Source organism: Sarcophilus harrisii, chromosome 2, assembly GCF_902635505.1.
Source record: "Sarcophilus harrisii chromosome 2, mSarHar1.11, whole genome shotgun sequence".
NCBI lineage: Eukaryota > Metazoa > Chordata > Mammalia > Dasyuromorphia > Dasyuridae > Sarcophilus > Sarcophilus harrisii.
The window spans coordinates 409,725,956-409,743,095 of record NC_045427.1 but is presented as its reverse complement, the minus strand read 5'-3'; the positions used below and the strand labels follow the sequence as shown (position 1 = coordinate 409,743,095).

Below are 17,140 nucleotides of genomic sequence, written 5' to 3'. Positions count from 1 at the left end.
TTTTCATAGCTGAGTATAGAATGGATTAGAATGAAGAAAGACTTGAAGCAGGAAGATCAATTTTAAGTCTTTTGTAGTAGTCCAGCTGTAATGTGTTGTTCTTCAGTTGTTTGTTTTTTCCAGATTCTGGGTTTTTGGGGGTTTTTTGGCTAATTATGGCAAGATAATGGGTCTTTTAGCAAAGATACTGAAGTGGTTTGCCATTTCCTGCTCCAGTTCATTTTACATATGAAGGAACTGAGGCACACATAGTTAAGTGACTTGCCCAGGATCACACAGCTAGTAAGTAGCATCCTTCAGATTTGAACTCAGGAAGAGGAGTCTTTCTGACTCTAGGACATACATTCTATCCACCTGTACCACCTAGCTGCCCAGCTGGGAAGTGGTGAAGGCCTAAATTAAGGTGGGGACAATGTGAGTAGAGAGAAAAAGTTTGAGAGATTGAAGAAAGAAATGACAGGATTTGGCAACTGGATGGATAGGTGGAATGAGTAGATATTAAATATATGGAAAATGAGGAATCAAGAATGATAGTGAAGTGAAAATAAGTGACATAAAGGATGGTCATTCTTTCTACAACAATAGGAAAATTAAGAAGAGGAGTAGGTTTGAGGAGAAAGATAATAAGTTATATGTGAAACATAGTGAGTTTGAGGTGCTTACAGGACATCCAGTTTCAAATGTCCATTAGGCATTTTGTGTCTCATTTGAGGAGCTCAGGAGAGAAATTAAAATTAGACATAGATCTGAGAACCATCTGTATAGAGACAATAATTAAAATGATTGAGATCTCCAAGAGAGTACCGAGCAAAAAGAGAAGGCTTAGGAGAGTCTTGTGGTACATCCATTGTAGCTCTGATCAAGCTCAGAAGACTGAGTAGCAAGTATAGTCAGATGCCTAGAAGGAGAGAGCCATGTGTCAATGCTATACAGAAAGATAGGTCTAAGAAAAGACCATTTACTTTGGCAATTAAGAGATTGTTGTTCATTTAGAACAGTCTCTGTTGAACTAGAAGCCAGTTTGTAGAAAATTTAGAAGAGCGTAAGAATAGACACTATGAGTATAGATAGTTTTTTCAAGTTTCACTAAAAAGGGAGAGGAGAGATGTAAGATTATAATTAATGGAGATGGTAAGATCTAGAAAAGGTAGTTTGTTTTATTTTTAAGGATAGAGGATACTTGGTTGTGTTTGCTGGAAACAGAAAAGGAACTAGCAGTTATGAAGATACAGAAGATTTTAGAAAGAGTGGGTGATAATGGGAGCAATCTCTTGAAAAAGACAGGAGGAATTGACATGAAGGATATATATATATATATAATATATATAAATATATATATTTATACACACACATACACACACACACACACACACACAGACAAAGGGATTGGCAATGACAGAAAGGGTCACCTCTTCATCAGAGACTATAATGAATGAGGAAATAGTGGGGAGTGATCACAAGGGATGTAAAATGAAAAGGAGAGGAGGAGGGAACTTTTTGTAAATTGTTTTGATCTTTTTGTTTTTGGTGAAGTAGGAGGCTAAGTTTTCAGCTGAGGGGTAGGGAAAATTAATGCTGTGGGATGCTTGAAGGGTGCTGAGAAAGTTTGGAACAGTCCCTGTAGTAAATTGAATAGAAAATCAATTAGAGAAAAATAAAATATTATTTTTAAAGGAGAGAATCAATTAGGGAGGTGGACCCAACCCAAAAGGTTTTGGATTTCTTCCAGCTATGTTCAAGTGGGACAAGTGGTGGGAATAATTCAGCATTGGAGTTTGGCAGACATGAGCAATGGTAGGACTAGGGACTAAGAAATATAAGGGTAGAGGATAAGAGCTGAAGTGATTCATTTAGGAGTAAACATGTTAAGATTGTATATAGATGAGCTAAAGAAGAGGAATAGGTCATGGAAGTAGAATAGATTGAGGGATAAGGAGGATAAAGTATTAGGAAAGATGTCTTCTATTAAGGATCCACTCTACAAAGAAGTTCACAGGCTATCTCCTACCCCCCATTGTTTTCTAAGCATTCATTTCTTTGATAATCTCCAAGAACAAAAGTCAAAAACAACTTTGTGTTTTTTATATCTTCCTAGCACCCACTATGGGACTTTCCCTTGTTGTTTTGGTGACCCACAACTTTATATTTCTTTAATAATTTCCTAGTCAGTGTCATTGTAACCCACCAATTATGAGTATTAAGAGATTGTTGTTTACAGATTTTATAATCTGTAAATAAATAGATGAATGGGACAAAATGAGAACATTAAGGAAGAAGAAAGGAATAAGCATGTATTTAGCACCCTTTCATACCAGGCACTTGACAAATATCATCTTATTTGATTTTCACAACAACCCTACAAGGTTAGTGGTATTCATATTTTACAGTTAACAAAACAGGTAAATAGAGTGACTTGTCTGGGTTCACAGTAAGTGTCTGGGATTGGACTTGAATTCAAGTCTTCCCTGACCCTAAACCACTGTCCTGCCTAGCTACCTCTAAGACAAGAAGAAAACTTCTAAGCTTTTTTGGTTGAAAATAGTATCAACTGTGTACTTATCAGGTTTTGTTGTTTAAATACAAAATAAGTATCTTGTTGGAAAAAAAATGACGTGGTCAGAGTATAAATGTTGTCAAGAGATGGAGATCAAATCCTTCCCATTTATCACTAATAAATGTTATCTCTTATACTATAAAGTCAAAGATTTTGCTCTTGTTGGACTCTGTTAATGCTAAGAAGTCTCCAAGACTGACCCTTATTCTATAGGAGAAAGCATTCTCTAAAAATAGACCATTCTATACTAATTAACCAGCTGGTTAAGCCAATGGTGAATCTGTGATAACGGAAAGAACTCTAGTAAATCTCTGGAACACTTCCAAACCCATGGGGTAATGGACCTAGGTTACAGAATGGGCCTGAGTCCTAGGTCTCTCTGTTTGGTGACTTTTGAGTTAATTATTGATGGATAAGGAACCCGCTGGGGCTTTGTACATATTGTGCTAAACCAATCATAGCTGTAAACATCATCATGTCCTCAGCTAGGAAAAACAGGCTGATTAGATTTAGCAAACAGTCTTGCAAGGTTGCTTTCCTGTAGTTTATGACTGGCATTTTTTAAATACAATTCACCTATGCTTAACTAACTAAATGTATAGACTTTACTCTGGGTGTAACAACATAGGTCTTGAAGTCAAAAGACTTCCATGCTAGGAGGATAATGTTAGGAGGCATTATCACTGAGCAGCTTAAGAAGTTAATTCACTTTCCTGGAACTCTTAAAATGAATGGGTTAGAGGGCTGATTTCTAAAATTATCTTATTTGGTTCTAAAATTCTATTATTAAGGAACAGAATTACCCATACTGGGGTTGGGGGGGGAACTTTCAGTGAACTTTACTACCCCCACCAATTAATGTCCTATATCTCTCCTCCCTTTCATAAACTCCTCAAAAACAAAGCTATTCCACTTTTTGAACCTCCTACTCACTTCCTAACTTCTTGAAATCTGGCTTCTTTTTCCACCACTCAGTTGGAACTTCCCTCTTCAAGGTCCAGTGATTTCTTAACTGCTAAATTCAGTGATTTTCTCATCTTTTTCTCCTTCTGTGTTAAACAGTTCAGTGGATAGAGCTCTGGCTCTGGAATCAGGAAGACCCGAGTTCAAATTCTGCTTCAGATATTTGCTAAATAGACAAATAACATAACCTCTGTGTGCCTCATTTTCCTCATCTGTAAAGTGGACAATAAAAGCACCTATCCTTTAGCATTGCTATGAGGAATAGGAATATAAACAATATTTGTAAAACATATTGTATACTTTTAAGCACTATGTAGATGCTAACCATTGTTATTATTTCCCTCTTTGTAATATTTTTTAATATTGTAATATCAATTTTGTTTCTGAATGCTCTGTCCTCCCTGAATTTTCATGACATTGTGCTTTCATGGTTTTCTTCCTATCTACCTGACTGTTTCTTCTCAGTCTTGATATCAGGATTCTCTTTCATGTCTTGTCCCCATATACGGGTGTACAGAGATAATATGATGAAGTCACATCAAACTGTTTCATGAGAGCTAATTATTTAAATTTTCAACATGAGTGTTTATGGCTTGAAAATTGGCAAATGCTACAAGTCAGGGCTGGACTGATTGGCTTGCTAATTGTTTAGACTTAATAAAGTGATGGTAAAAGTGTTAATGATGTAAATTAAATCTAAAAGTGTGTATTGGAGTACATTTCCCCCCAAAGAGTCAGTTGTTAAATATTTACCAATGTACCTCTGGGTGTACTCCAGAACTTTGTTGTGGGCTCTTTCTTTTTAATCTTAAATGTCTTGTGGTCCAGAACTTCATAAAAACCAATAAATGTGAACATTTACATATGCAAAGAAGGAGAGGAAGAAGAGTATTGTATATGAAAGTGTGAAGCTTATTATGTACAATTTGTTTTGTTTTGGGTTTTAAATATATGCTCAGTTAAACACCTGGGGTCTAAATTTGTCTCCGTTGGTCATGTCCTTTCAACTGCTTTCTGGTCTTTTCTGGGCATTTTCTTTAAATGATTTTTAGAGATGTCATCCCTTTTTGGCACTCTTATCACTACTCCCTAAAAAAAACCTTCCTTTCAATAAGTCAGTATAGTCCAGCATAATAAATCACATTAACCATATCCAAAAATGTATTTCTCAGTCTGAAAGGCTATAATTCCTCAGTCATCTGAAGTCAGGGCTGATCATTGAATAATCAGAATCCTTAAGTATTTCAAAGATGTTTTTGATAAGTATTATATAGTTCTATATATGTGATTCTTCTGTTTCTGCTCAATTCCCATAATATTATTCCTTATAAATCTTCCCAGATTTCCATGAATTCATCCCTCTTGTCATTTCTTAAGCTCGATAAATTTCATTATATTCATATTCCATAATATTTTAGCAATTCTCCAGCTTATGGGAATTCACTTCATTTCCCACTCTTTACTACAAGAAATGTTGTGAAAAGATTTTTTCTACACATGAATCCTTTCCCTCTGTCTTAAATCTCTTTGTGATATACTAGATGAGACAGTTTATTGAATCTTCAAGAATAGGTCCAAATTGCTTTCCAGAATAGTTGCCATTCCCAGCTCTGCCAACAGTTCATTAATGTGCCTTTCCTTCCACATGACTTCCAACAATTGTCATTTTCTTTTTTTAAAAAAATCATTTTTGTATTAATTAGAAATTTAGTGTTTTCTTAACTTGCTTGCTCTTTGATCATTATTGTGACTTGGAATATTCTTTCATGTGGTTATTTGTAGCTTGGATTTCTTCTCTTGTAACCTGTCTCTTCATATCCTTTCACAACTTGTCAATTACAGAATGACTTTTGTTCTTATACATTTGGATTGGTTTTTTCTATATCTTGGATACCAGATCTTGATCAGAGAAATTTGCTGCAAGGACTCCCCTTCTCCCCACTAGTTTACTGTTTGCTCTCGAATTTTAGCTGCATTAATTTGTGTTACAAAACAAAAAAAAAACTTTTTTTCATAAAACAAGCGAAAAAATGTAATTAATTCTGTAATTAAGATTATTGAGTTAATCTTCTAGAGTCTTCTCTAATCTTTCCTTGGCCAAGAACTTTTCCCTTATCTTTTCTGCTTCTCTGTTTATCTAGAATGTGATATGATTTTTTAATATATGAGTCATATATCCTTTTATTATAATATATACTGTGATACCTTGGTTTAAACCTAATTTCTGTCACATCATTTTCTAGTTTTCTCAGCAGCTTTTATTGAAGAGTGAAGCCTTCCTTGAGTAACAGGGATCTTGGTATTTATCAAATACTACACTACCATATTTATTTACTTCTGGATTTTGAGTCCCTAATCTGTTCCACTGATAATGTTCTCTCTTCATTGATACTTTTCTAGAATGCTCCTCTCCTTACCTCTTTCTCTGAGAAGTCCTAATTCTTTTCAAGGCTCAAATACAACTTTTTCAACAGTTTTTTCTTGATTCTCCATGGTTATTCCCCCTGTCCTCTGCCCATGATCATTACTATGTATTTATTTTGTATGTAACCTGTTCTTATTATCTGTAAATATATGGTATCCTCACAGTAGAATGTAAGCTCAATGAGGGCAGGAGCTCTCTCCCTATTATATTTAGTTCCCTGAATCTAGCAAAGGATTTGGTGCATAATAAGCCTTTACTAAATCTTGATTACTTGAAGGAAGAATTGCTTTGGAAAGATAGGAAGATTAATGAATGGACCACTGTTCTGTCCAGGTTTTTTAAGATCTAAAAATTCTCTGGGAGGAAAGAACTTGATGTTTTAAAATTTATTTTATAGGTGTATTCTATATGTCAAGAGTCCAGAATAAGTAATGTTCTTTTCTGTATCTTAGTTTCTTAACTATAAAATAGAGATAATAATACAACTTAGCTTACATGTTTTTATAAAAGAAATCTCTTATAAAATTTTAATTACTATATTTATAAGTACTGTTGATGTTGTTGTTGCTATAAGATGCTCTTAGAATATAAGTACAATGGAAGGAATACTAGATTTGGAGTCAGATGTCCTGGATTCAAGTCCTGCCTCCACTACTTACTTACAGGTCATTGGATACATAAGCTAATTCTGGACCTTAGTTTCTTCACCTGTAAAATAAGAGGGTTGAAGTAAATGTTCTCAAAATACTATTTCAGCTCTAAATCTGTGATCTCACATACAGGTCTGGAAGAACTTTTGTTCCTAGGGGGCCAAGGTTAGAAGAGACTACACAAATTCTAATGAGAACATTCTTTTGTTATCTGATGACAGAAGCACACAGGGCTATACCTGTGTAAAGGAGGAAGCTTGTCATTCCCCCTTCACTCAATCCATCAACAGATATGATTAGGTTTTTAGAATGTGTAAACAAGACTACCTACATCGTGTAGCCTCTAAGATTGCTCTTTAAATGGGCCAAGAAGAGAGAGTACGACTGGTTAACTGTACATACTGACCATCTCCTTGGGAGCTTTAGACAACTGGCAAGATTTCAAGTGGGTTCTAGGAAAGGAGAAAATGACTGCTAGTTACTAGCACTTGTGAGGTATCCCTTTGGCCAATATGTTCTCTACTCATCCTTTTTTTATTCCATTTTCTAACCATGTGACCCACCAAAAAAGCACCCAACTTCCTGAACCTCAGTTTCTTTATTTGTAAAATGGAAATAATGTCTTCCCTACCAAACTCTTGGTATTGTCAGGAAGATCAGATCAGAAGAACAATTCATATTAATATTTCACTTAATTGTTTACAAAGCATTTTTCTCACACCACCACCACAAGGGAAATAAAGCTGGTTTTTATAATTTCTGTATTAGAGATGAGGGAATTCAGGTTCAGAAAGACAGTGTGCCTCACTGCCATTGTATCTTAAGTTTGACCCAACTTCTTGTTGTATAGGGATTTCTTGTATATAGAAGGATAATAGGCCTCCAGTTTGGGGAAGGGAGGGCACATATTTCTGTGAATACTAATCTCACTGTAGCTTCTCAGTAAATACTGCTAAATCTTAATTCAATCTGACAAGCCAGTAATCATCAGAAGATCATTAGTGGGGGCTTATAAGCAGTAATACTGGAACCCACCTTTAGTATGACAACTAGAACCTTGGAAGTAAATCAAACCTGCCCTTTTGGACGAACATCAAGGACAAATACAGGCTAGGGAAATGGTATAACTGTGGGTGTTTTATTTGTTATAATTTTCAGCTTTAAAGTTCTTATTTCTCTAGCAATAGTTTTCAAACTAAATGATATTGAGCACAAATCAGTAGATCAATAATTGTGACACTGGGAACATTTGATCTATAGCACTTCTTATCCCAGTGTATGTCAAAGTCAAAATTACAAGATGAAGCCCAGAACAATTAAATGCCCACAGTCAGGGATATTATCATGAATAAATTTGAAAAGAAGCCTTCAGATTCCAAATCAATATTCTGAACAATGGATACCGTGCCTTACTTGTTGTGGTGATTATTATCTTTCCAGGCCATACTGACAAACTTACAGATCTTTCATGAAGCGCAAAAGAGTATTGTCTAGCACTTAACTGCCTTCAAAACCTCTTCTCATACATTACTAGTTGTGTGACCATGGGGGAAAAAAAATCATCTCTCTTATCTGAAGCTTACTTAGTCTTCTCATCTATAAAATGAAGATTAGAACTACCAGCTCTTCCTCAGTCATGGTACTGCTGTGAAGAAGGCATTTTGCAAAGTGTTAAGTGCAATATTAACACAAATTGTTATTGTCTTATATTCTCTAAGTATGGCATTATCTCCATTCTACAGATAAGGAATTTGAGGCTTAGGTTAAAAATCTTGCCTAATGGTCGAAAATAGTAGAAATGGATTAGAAGCACCCTGTGTCTTGATAAATATTTAACAACCTATTCTGGGGGTTGGGGGGGAATAATGTACACAATTATAATTTTCGATTTAATCTGCATTATTGACATTATTTTCTTAAATCAAGGCAATTTACACAACCACATATCAAGTCATGATTTGTAGCATTCACTGATTTCTGAGGTATGATTCTCACACTGAAAATTTATTAACCTTCTTTTGCCTGCTGATTCAAGTTGGCTCCAGCATGCTCGTGACTTAGTTCAGTACATTTCCTACTCTCTAGCTCAATGTCAGCAAGATACAGTTAGTCATTTTTTGGTTATGGAAATATCTCTTATCTCTTCATAAGTTAGGACCTCGTCATAAGATGGGTCCAAAAAGGAAAAAGCAGCATCTCCTTACTTTAGCTGTGCTGCTGCTAAATCAGCTAAGAATTGGAATGCAGAAGGACAGAAAGGAGAGCAGGTGGAGAGACAAGGCAACAAGGTCAGCCAAGCAGAAGGGATGATTCACTGAAAGTTACAGCCACTTTTGAACCTTGCCATTGACAATCAACAATAGGCACATCGTGGGATTTTGACTCTGTTTCACATCATTTTCTGTTAGTGTCCCATATCAAGGATTCTTGCTGCATCCCAGCCAGCAGGCTGAAAATTCAGGAAGCCATCTGGAGATGCAGGATGAGTCAGAAGGCCCAGAGCAAAACAAGAACATCATGACAGGGAAGATGGGGGTGGGGTGGGTGTGGGGGGAGCTCTCCACTGAGATCATAGAGTACAATTAGCAACTTCCCCTTCTAAAAGCATATATGACATGAACCAAATCTCTGGAGAGGACTAGGTCAATTTGAGCTAATAAGTAGTGAGCTCCTACTGTGCAAAGAATTGTGGGTCATTGTCTAGGTGGATACCAAAGAGGCAGAAAGCTCATTTTTAGCAATCAATCAATCAATCAAGACAAGTAGATCAGATTCCTCCTATGTTCCAAGAACTCTTCAAGCATTAAGGACATAAATTTCTAAATGAAAGTTACTGTCCTAAAAGAGCTTCTATTCTATAGGATAAGACAAAATGTTCACAGAAAAATAGGTATAAAAATATTCAAAATATATACCAAATATATACTTATTTATAAAGAGTAGTTGGGGGAGTCATTTAATTCCTCATGTTGAAAGCAGTACCTGATCTGAGGTTTGAAGGAAAGTAAGGATTCTGGGAGGTGGACATAAGAAAGGATGGCATTCATTCTTGGCAGAGGGACAAACAGCCTAGGCAGAGGTATGGGTATGGGACCTCTAGCACTGTGTAAATAAGTCAAAAGGCAAGTTTGGCTGAGCCATCGTGTGTGAAGGGGAATATTGCTTAAGTCTGGATAGGGTAGGTTGGAACTAGATTGAAAAGAATTTTAAATGCCAAACAGAGTTTATATTTGATAGTAGAAGTAATAGGAAACTATTCGAGTTTATTGAGCAGAAAAGTGACATGGTCAGACTTCTGCTTTTATAAAATCATTTTAACAGTTGAATGGAGGATAGGATTGAAGAGGGAAGAAACAAGGCAAGGGAAGTATCTTACTCTATTCTTTAACAAAAATAATATTTAAAAAAAGTAATAAAGTGTTAGGTATTTTAAAAAATAGAAAAAAAGCACCAACCTCAGGGTCAGGAGACCTGAGATTTAATGTTGGCTCCAACATTACTTGTTATGGTGCATGGGTAGGGCACTTCATTTTCCTCAGTCCTTGTTTTCTCACCAGAAAATTGGAGGTTGTACATGTTCTCCCTAACTCATCAATTTGTTATAAGGAAACTACTTAAAAACTACAAATCACATGAGAATACAATTATTATTATTTCTGGGGACACAATAGGAAACAGTTAACTAATAGCCATTTACTCATCAGATATTTACTGACCATCTTCTACATGCATAGCACTGTATTAGGCACTGCAGTATGCCCCCAAAAGGCAGACAGTTTCTGTTCCCAATGGGCTTATAGCTGCTCTTACTGAGATAGGAAGCATACATTATGGGAAATTAAGACATTATAGAATAATAGGCAGCAAATGAGCCTTCCTTGATTCCATCTCCTATAGATGAGAGACATCTTTTCTACCCCATATTTTCTTTTTTATATAATTTAATTTATTTTCTTTTTTTAATTCATGAAATAAGATAAACATTTCTATAGTATAGCAGAATTTTTAAAAACGATTTTTGCACAGGAAACTGCAAATTTATTTTGTATAACTTGTTATTCCTTTTAAATGTATGACAAATATATATCATGTAAATTTTCCCCCTTTTTTTCTTTCATCTCTCCTTCCCTAGAGATGGCTATCACTAGACAAAAATCCATGTGTGTACACACACACACACACATACATAAATATATATATATATATATATATATATATATCATAGTCCATCTACTTCTACTTATCATGTCTTTGGGTGCAGATAGCAACTTTTTTCATAAATCCTTGTGGTTAATTTGGGTATATATATATATATATATATATATATATATATATAAAATAATCAAAATGACTTAGTTGCTCAAATTGTTCTAAAAATAATATTGTTCATGCTGTATACAATATTCTCTTCATTATTTTCATTTATTCTTCATTCATTAATGCAAGTCTATCCATATTTTTCTAACAAAATTTCTGTCCAATATTTCCTTAGAGAATTTTTTTCTGGATCTCTCTTTTGTTCTTATCACATTCTATTTCATATCATAATTATTTCTATACATGTTGTAACCTTCCTATTTTATTTTCAGCTCTCCAAGGCCAAAGATTATGTTGCTTTTACCTATATATCTCCAGGGTTGCACCTGAGAAATGGGTCTATTCAGTAGATGATTAATAAATATTTGTTGACCTTATCTAAATTGAAGTGAATTAAAAGGAGTGGCACAATTAGTACAAAAGGAGTCTAGAGGAAATAATTATAATAGTCTGGGTAGATCTGGAAAGGTTTCTTGGAGGAGGTGGGAGTTGAGATGGTCCTTGAAGGACAGGTAGAATTTACTCTAGACCATGAGTAAGTGACATTCAGGGGACTTGTAGAAGACCCATCAAATGGTGTATGGATTGTATGTTGGGAACTAGTGAGGGGTTCAATTTAACTTACACATCCTAACTGCCTATTAGAGGTGGAGTTAGGTCCTGGGAATACAAAGATAATTTGTATACACACTCTAGGAGCTTCTACTCTGAGTAAAGAAATAATAACACAAAAGAGAGAGGAATAGGGGGAAAAGAAACCTGCAGAAATTACAATTTAAAAATGGAACAATTAATAATACTTATCCTCCCTCCCTCCAAGGAGATCTGTTGGGATACTATTTCATGCAGCACACTGTGCTTGGCACTGGGGGTAGAAGGGAGAGCCTAGTGTTCTTAGATTAAAACATGTTTTTTCTTCAGGAACTCATAGTTCAAAAGGCAAAGAGAGTTTACTCATCCCCAGAAACTGATGCTAACTGGAACAGGGAAAAATCTGTTGAGCATCTTTGAAACTAAGTACATCTGGCCAGGGTTAGGTGAGGTTAAAAGTCATATCCGTTGCTGGGACACAACAGGAGGTATATTTGGAAAGAATTGCAAGATCTGTCTTGCTCAACTGTCTCATTGCTGGGTTCTCAGGGTCAAAGACAATAATTACATCCCCATGGCCCACAACACATTTTCTGCACTGGCAAAAGCTGCCAATAATACAGCCAGTATTTAAGGGCTATATGGATCATTAAGAAACCACCTGAGAGTAGTAATAATAATAATAGTTCCCTACATTTCTCCCATCATTTTACAGTGTTCTGAGGCCTCCTTGCACATCCATTACCACATTTGTTCTTTATGACAATCCAGGGTGGTAAAAGTAGACAGATATAATTGTTATCACTTTTTACTGAGGAGAGAACTGAGGCCCAGAGAGATAAAGTGTCTTTACCCACAGTCACTCAGCTTTACAGGGGCCAAAAGCCAGGCCTGCTGCGCTCTTTCCACATCAATGTGTCATTGACCTGTATTCTTTGGAACTTCCAGCTGGGTATTTATTGTCCAAAATCAGCACTATTCTAAGGAAAACCTTATAGTTCTCATCTTGTGACTATAAACTCATGATCTGTAGTTTTAAGAATCAGAGACTTTTAGGGCCAGCAGGGAACTTCAATCAATCTTTGTCTTTTGCAAATGAAGCCTAGAAAATTTACCTAAGGTCATATAGTAATTCAGTAGCAAAAGGAACTTCATGGCAGAAATGATGAGGGTTATTATATTTTTATTTCTTCTATTTTGCAGATAGGGATTCTAATGCATAGATTTGCTTCATACCATTATATGTCAAAGCACACTCAGGACTAGGAACCAAATTCTAGGTTAAGGTGTTTTTAAAGGGAAAAGGTCAATGCTTCACTCAGATTCCTGGATTAATTTCAGCCTCAGTGACTTTTGTTCATATTAAACATAAATCGATCCAATGTAAATCTTTTTCTTTTAGGCAAACAGAGACATTATTCACTAGGAGGGCACTTTGTGAAGTCAAAACAATGGCGTCTGGTCCATCTAATTTTCAGAGGTTCCCATGGATCTGAAGTCACTTGGAAGAATTTCCTGGCACTTAAAAGGGTCTGCTTCTGCAACTTATTTAAAGAGCCTTTTAAATTTCAAGACTGACATTTGCTTAATGAAATACGTGAAGCAAACTATCAGATTCTTTTTCTTTCTTAGCTATCGATGAGTCTTTCCTGATTGTGTCTCACAGTCAAAGAGTTGGAAGGGATCTAAGAGAACAACTAATCCAAACTCTCCATTTTATAGATTAGAAAAATAAGTCCCAGAAAGAAAATAATTTTTTGAGGTCATAGCTGATCAGTATTACATCTCAGATTACAATTTCAGCTTGAAAAGAAACCAAAGGAAACAAGGCATGATATAATATAAAGATCTCCAAAATAGGGACCTAGATTCCAGTTCTAGGTTCCAGAAAATCTAGATTCTGGTTCTAGCTCTGCAACAAATGGCCTAGGTGACCATAAATCAGGTTTCCATTCTAGGCTTTAGTTTTCCCATCTTCAGTGAGGGAGTTAGAAGTTCTCCCAGCTCTGATATTCAAAAAACCTTTAATAGGAATATCTATTTCACTAAATAAGAGCATCACCTTAAAAAAGGCAGTAGACACAATGGGTAGGTCTCTAGGTTTGGAATTATGAAAATTTGAATTCAAATTCTGCCACAGACACAAACTAGCTGTGCAAGTCTGTTTACCTTTTATTTTATTTTTTTTACCTTTTTCTTATCTATCAAATGGAAAGAATAATACCCCTCCCTCAAGTCCCAGGATTGTTTTGAGGATTAAATGCAATAATATTAGCAGTGTACTTTGCAAGTCTTTTTTATTTTATTTTATTTTAATTTTTTTCCTTTTTTATCAATACTATGAGTGTAATAACAGGGGCCATTGGCACTTGACACCAAGCACTTAGAAGTATGAATCCTAAGTTTTAGGGTTGAAAAGGCTTTCTGAGGTCATCCTCATCTGAATGCTTCTTTTTAGAAATGAGGCCTGAGAATGGAAGTTCATTTCCAATCATCACACAGGTTACAGATAGTAAGGCCCCTGACTCCAAGTACAATGTACTTTTCATGTCATTTTGATTCTCTCAAGGACAAAGGACAACAATCATCCATTATACCAGATTATTTCTTGAATGGGTGCTTTAGGTGATCGATTATTAAATAATCAAAGCAGATGAGCATATATTTGATGTTTACTTATCTGGGTACATGGTACCTCCCTCCAATAGAACATACAGTCCATAGGAAAAAGTACTGTTTAGTTTTTGCCTTTATATCCCTAATCATCTAGCACAAAGCTTCTAAAACTGTGGGTTTTAAACTCATGTGGGAATTGCAAAACTGAATGTGGGGGTCATTTATTATCAGTTAATGTGTGATTTGTGTAACTGTTTTATAAACCTATATGACTGGAGTCAAATTTTTTTCATAACATTTTCTTGAGCAAAAAAGGGTTGTGAGTGTAAAAAGTTAAAGAAGCCTGATCTACCACAGCGCCTGGCACATAAATATATAAACTAATGAATAAATTTTATAAAACACTTTTAAGTTTTACAGAGTGTTTTCCCCACAACAACCATGTGAGATACTCCCCTTTTACATATACATAAAATTAAGCCTCTATTTTTTTATTGTGCATTATTGCTGGGTACCAAGAAGCATTTCTATCATCTATGCAGCAATATTTTTGTTAGAGTTAAAGTTTACAAGCTGTGCTCCAGAAGGACATTTTTCACCTTCCAATACAAAGTTAGCTGAATTTTGAAGGCTGAGAGCTTTAAACTTCATTTTTTCATGCTGCCCTCTTCATAGCCTGCAGTCATCCCTCACTATAAAAGGGAAGCTGTGCAAAACATGGTAGTGTCCTTGACCTTAGGAAATCAGAAGAGGAAGAAGCCAAGATTGCCAACAGCAAAAGACCTACCCTAAAAGATACAGAAATAACTGGGTATCCTTAGTGCAGTTAATAATGACTTCTCCATGTACATAATGTGGACTAATGGGATCCCCTGCAGTGAGACTGACTCTGGGAAAGCTTTTCTGCATACCTTCATATTCCAAGAAAGCTCTGGGTAAGGCGGGGATGGAAAGTGTGGGTGGGAATGTGTTGGAGGCTCTCTATTTTTGAGAAAATAGTTGGGCTAAGAGGCTCTAACATTTGCTTTAAGGGTTTCAAGTCAAGGGCACATCATTGGGGTATTATGAATGTCCAACGCTTGCTGGTGATCATTTTTAAAGTTTTCTTTTTAATTGTAATTGTCAACAAACAATTCATATGAAAATGAATAAGAAAGAGATATAAGAAATTACAAGTTGATCTTCAGCAATGAGAGAATCCAATTCAGTTTCAATTGATCAGTGATGAACAGAACCAGCTACACTCAGCGAAAGAACATTGGGAAATGAATGTGGATTGCTTGCATTTTTGTTTTACTTCCCAGATTATTTTTTGTCTTTCTAAATTCGATTTTTCTTGTGCAACAAAAGAACTGTATAAATATGTACACCTATATTGTATTTAAGATCTATTTTAACATGTTTAAGATGCATAGGACTGCCTGCCATCTAGGGGAGAGGGTGAAGGGAAGGGAAAAGTTGGAACAGAAGTGAGTGTAAGATCAGTGTTGAAAAATTACCCCTGCATATGTTCTGTCAATAAAAGTTATAGTAATAAAAAAATAAATAAAATAAAAAAGAAACTACAAGTTGTTATATATCATTTGTTTTTTAATAATATATCTATATCTCTAAATATATGTCTAGATATGTTTTATGTGTGGATACATGTATATACATACATGTACTTGCAAATATAAATATGTATATATGTATATACATGTCCTAGGTGATGTAGTGAATAGAGCTCCAGGCCTGAAATCAGGAAGGCTCATCTTCCTGCTTTCAAATCCAGCCTCAGTCACTTCCTAGCTGTGTGACCTTGGGCAAGTCGAGTAACCCTGCTTGGTCAGTTTTTTCATCTGTAAAATGAGCTGGAGAAGAAAATGACGACTACTCCAGGATATTTGCCCAAAAAAACCCCAATGGGGTTGGTGACAAAGAGTCAGACATGACTGAAAACAATACCACTAAATTTTTGCAAAACAACTAGTACTTAGTGAACGCTTAAACTAAGTTTGTTAAATCAGATTCTGTTGCATACTTTGTGTGACCTTTGGTAGTATAAGCCATGACACTAGACTCATAAGACACATGACATAGGTGTTCCTATGAACACCTCCACTCAACATGATATTGACAAAAAAGGAAGGAAATTAGGACCAAACACCAAAGGTGGTAAATCTACATTTTATTTGCCAACTCTAACTAGTCTTTCCTGTACCTTTCCATTCACTCCTTCCATAAACTCCTCTCTGCCAAGTCTAGACCAGTTTTTGTTTGCACATACGCTAGGCTCCTTTCCATTATTTGGTTCCAATAAATATTAAATATTTAGTAAAGGTGCCTTGGCAGTCAAAGGGCAGTCTTAGCATGGCAAGCAAGTCCAGGGGGATCTCCCAGGTAATACCAGGTGTTGCCTTCTTTCAGGTATTCTCCTTCATTCACATGGCCCATAATGCATTGTTCTCTCCATAGGAAGATAGATGAGATGCTAAAACTAGGCTATGGAAAGCATCTGCCATCCCCAAGCTGCCAGCTCAAACTCCTGAACCTCCCTCTTAATAGAAACCCATCCCCATGTTCTGCCCCACCTCCCACTCCTGGTTTTTTTTTTCTTTTTGACCTGATTTTTCTTGTATACCATGATAATTGTGGAAATATGTATAGAAGAATTGCATATGTTTAATTATTGGATAACTTGCTGTCTTGGGGAAGGGATGTGAGAAAGGAAGTGAAAAAAATTGGAACACAAAGTTTTGCAAAGATGAATGTTGAAAATTATCTATGCATATGTTTTGAAAATAAACAACTTTAATCAAAATTATTTCATTTTTATTTCAAAATTTTGTTGTTTATTTTATTTTATTTTTATGAAATAAAACAAGCATTTTCATAACACGAACAAAAAAAAAGATGATTGCACATGAAACTGTAAATCTTTTTCTTCCAATTTGCTATTCCTTTTAAATATGCAATAAATATATCATGGAACTTTTCTCTCCCTTTCTTTTTTCTTTCCTCTTTTCTTCCCCATTACCCAAA

General features: G+C 35.5%; 1 long non-coding RNA gene across 1 annotated transcript in view; it reads left to right on the top strand.

The window, feature by feature from the left end:
• The window catches only part of LOC116421676, a 45,948-nt gene extending 30,632 nt beyond the window's left edge, over window positions 1-15,316 (top strand). Inside the window, exon 3 of the long non-coding RNA XR_004232158.1 lies at window positions 12,903-15,316. This is a non-coding gene — a long non-coding RNA (uncharacterized LOC116421676). The remainder of the gene's footprint in view (window positions 1-12,902) is intronic.
• Window positions 15,317-17,140: the final 1,824 nt, after the last annotated feature.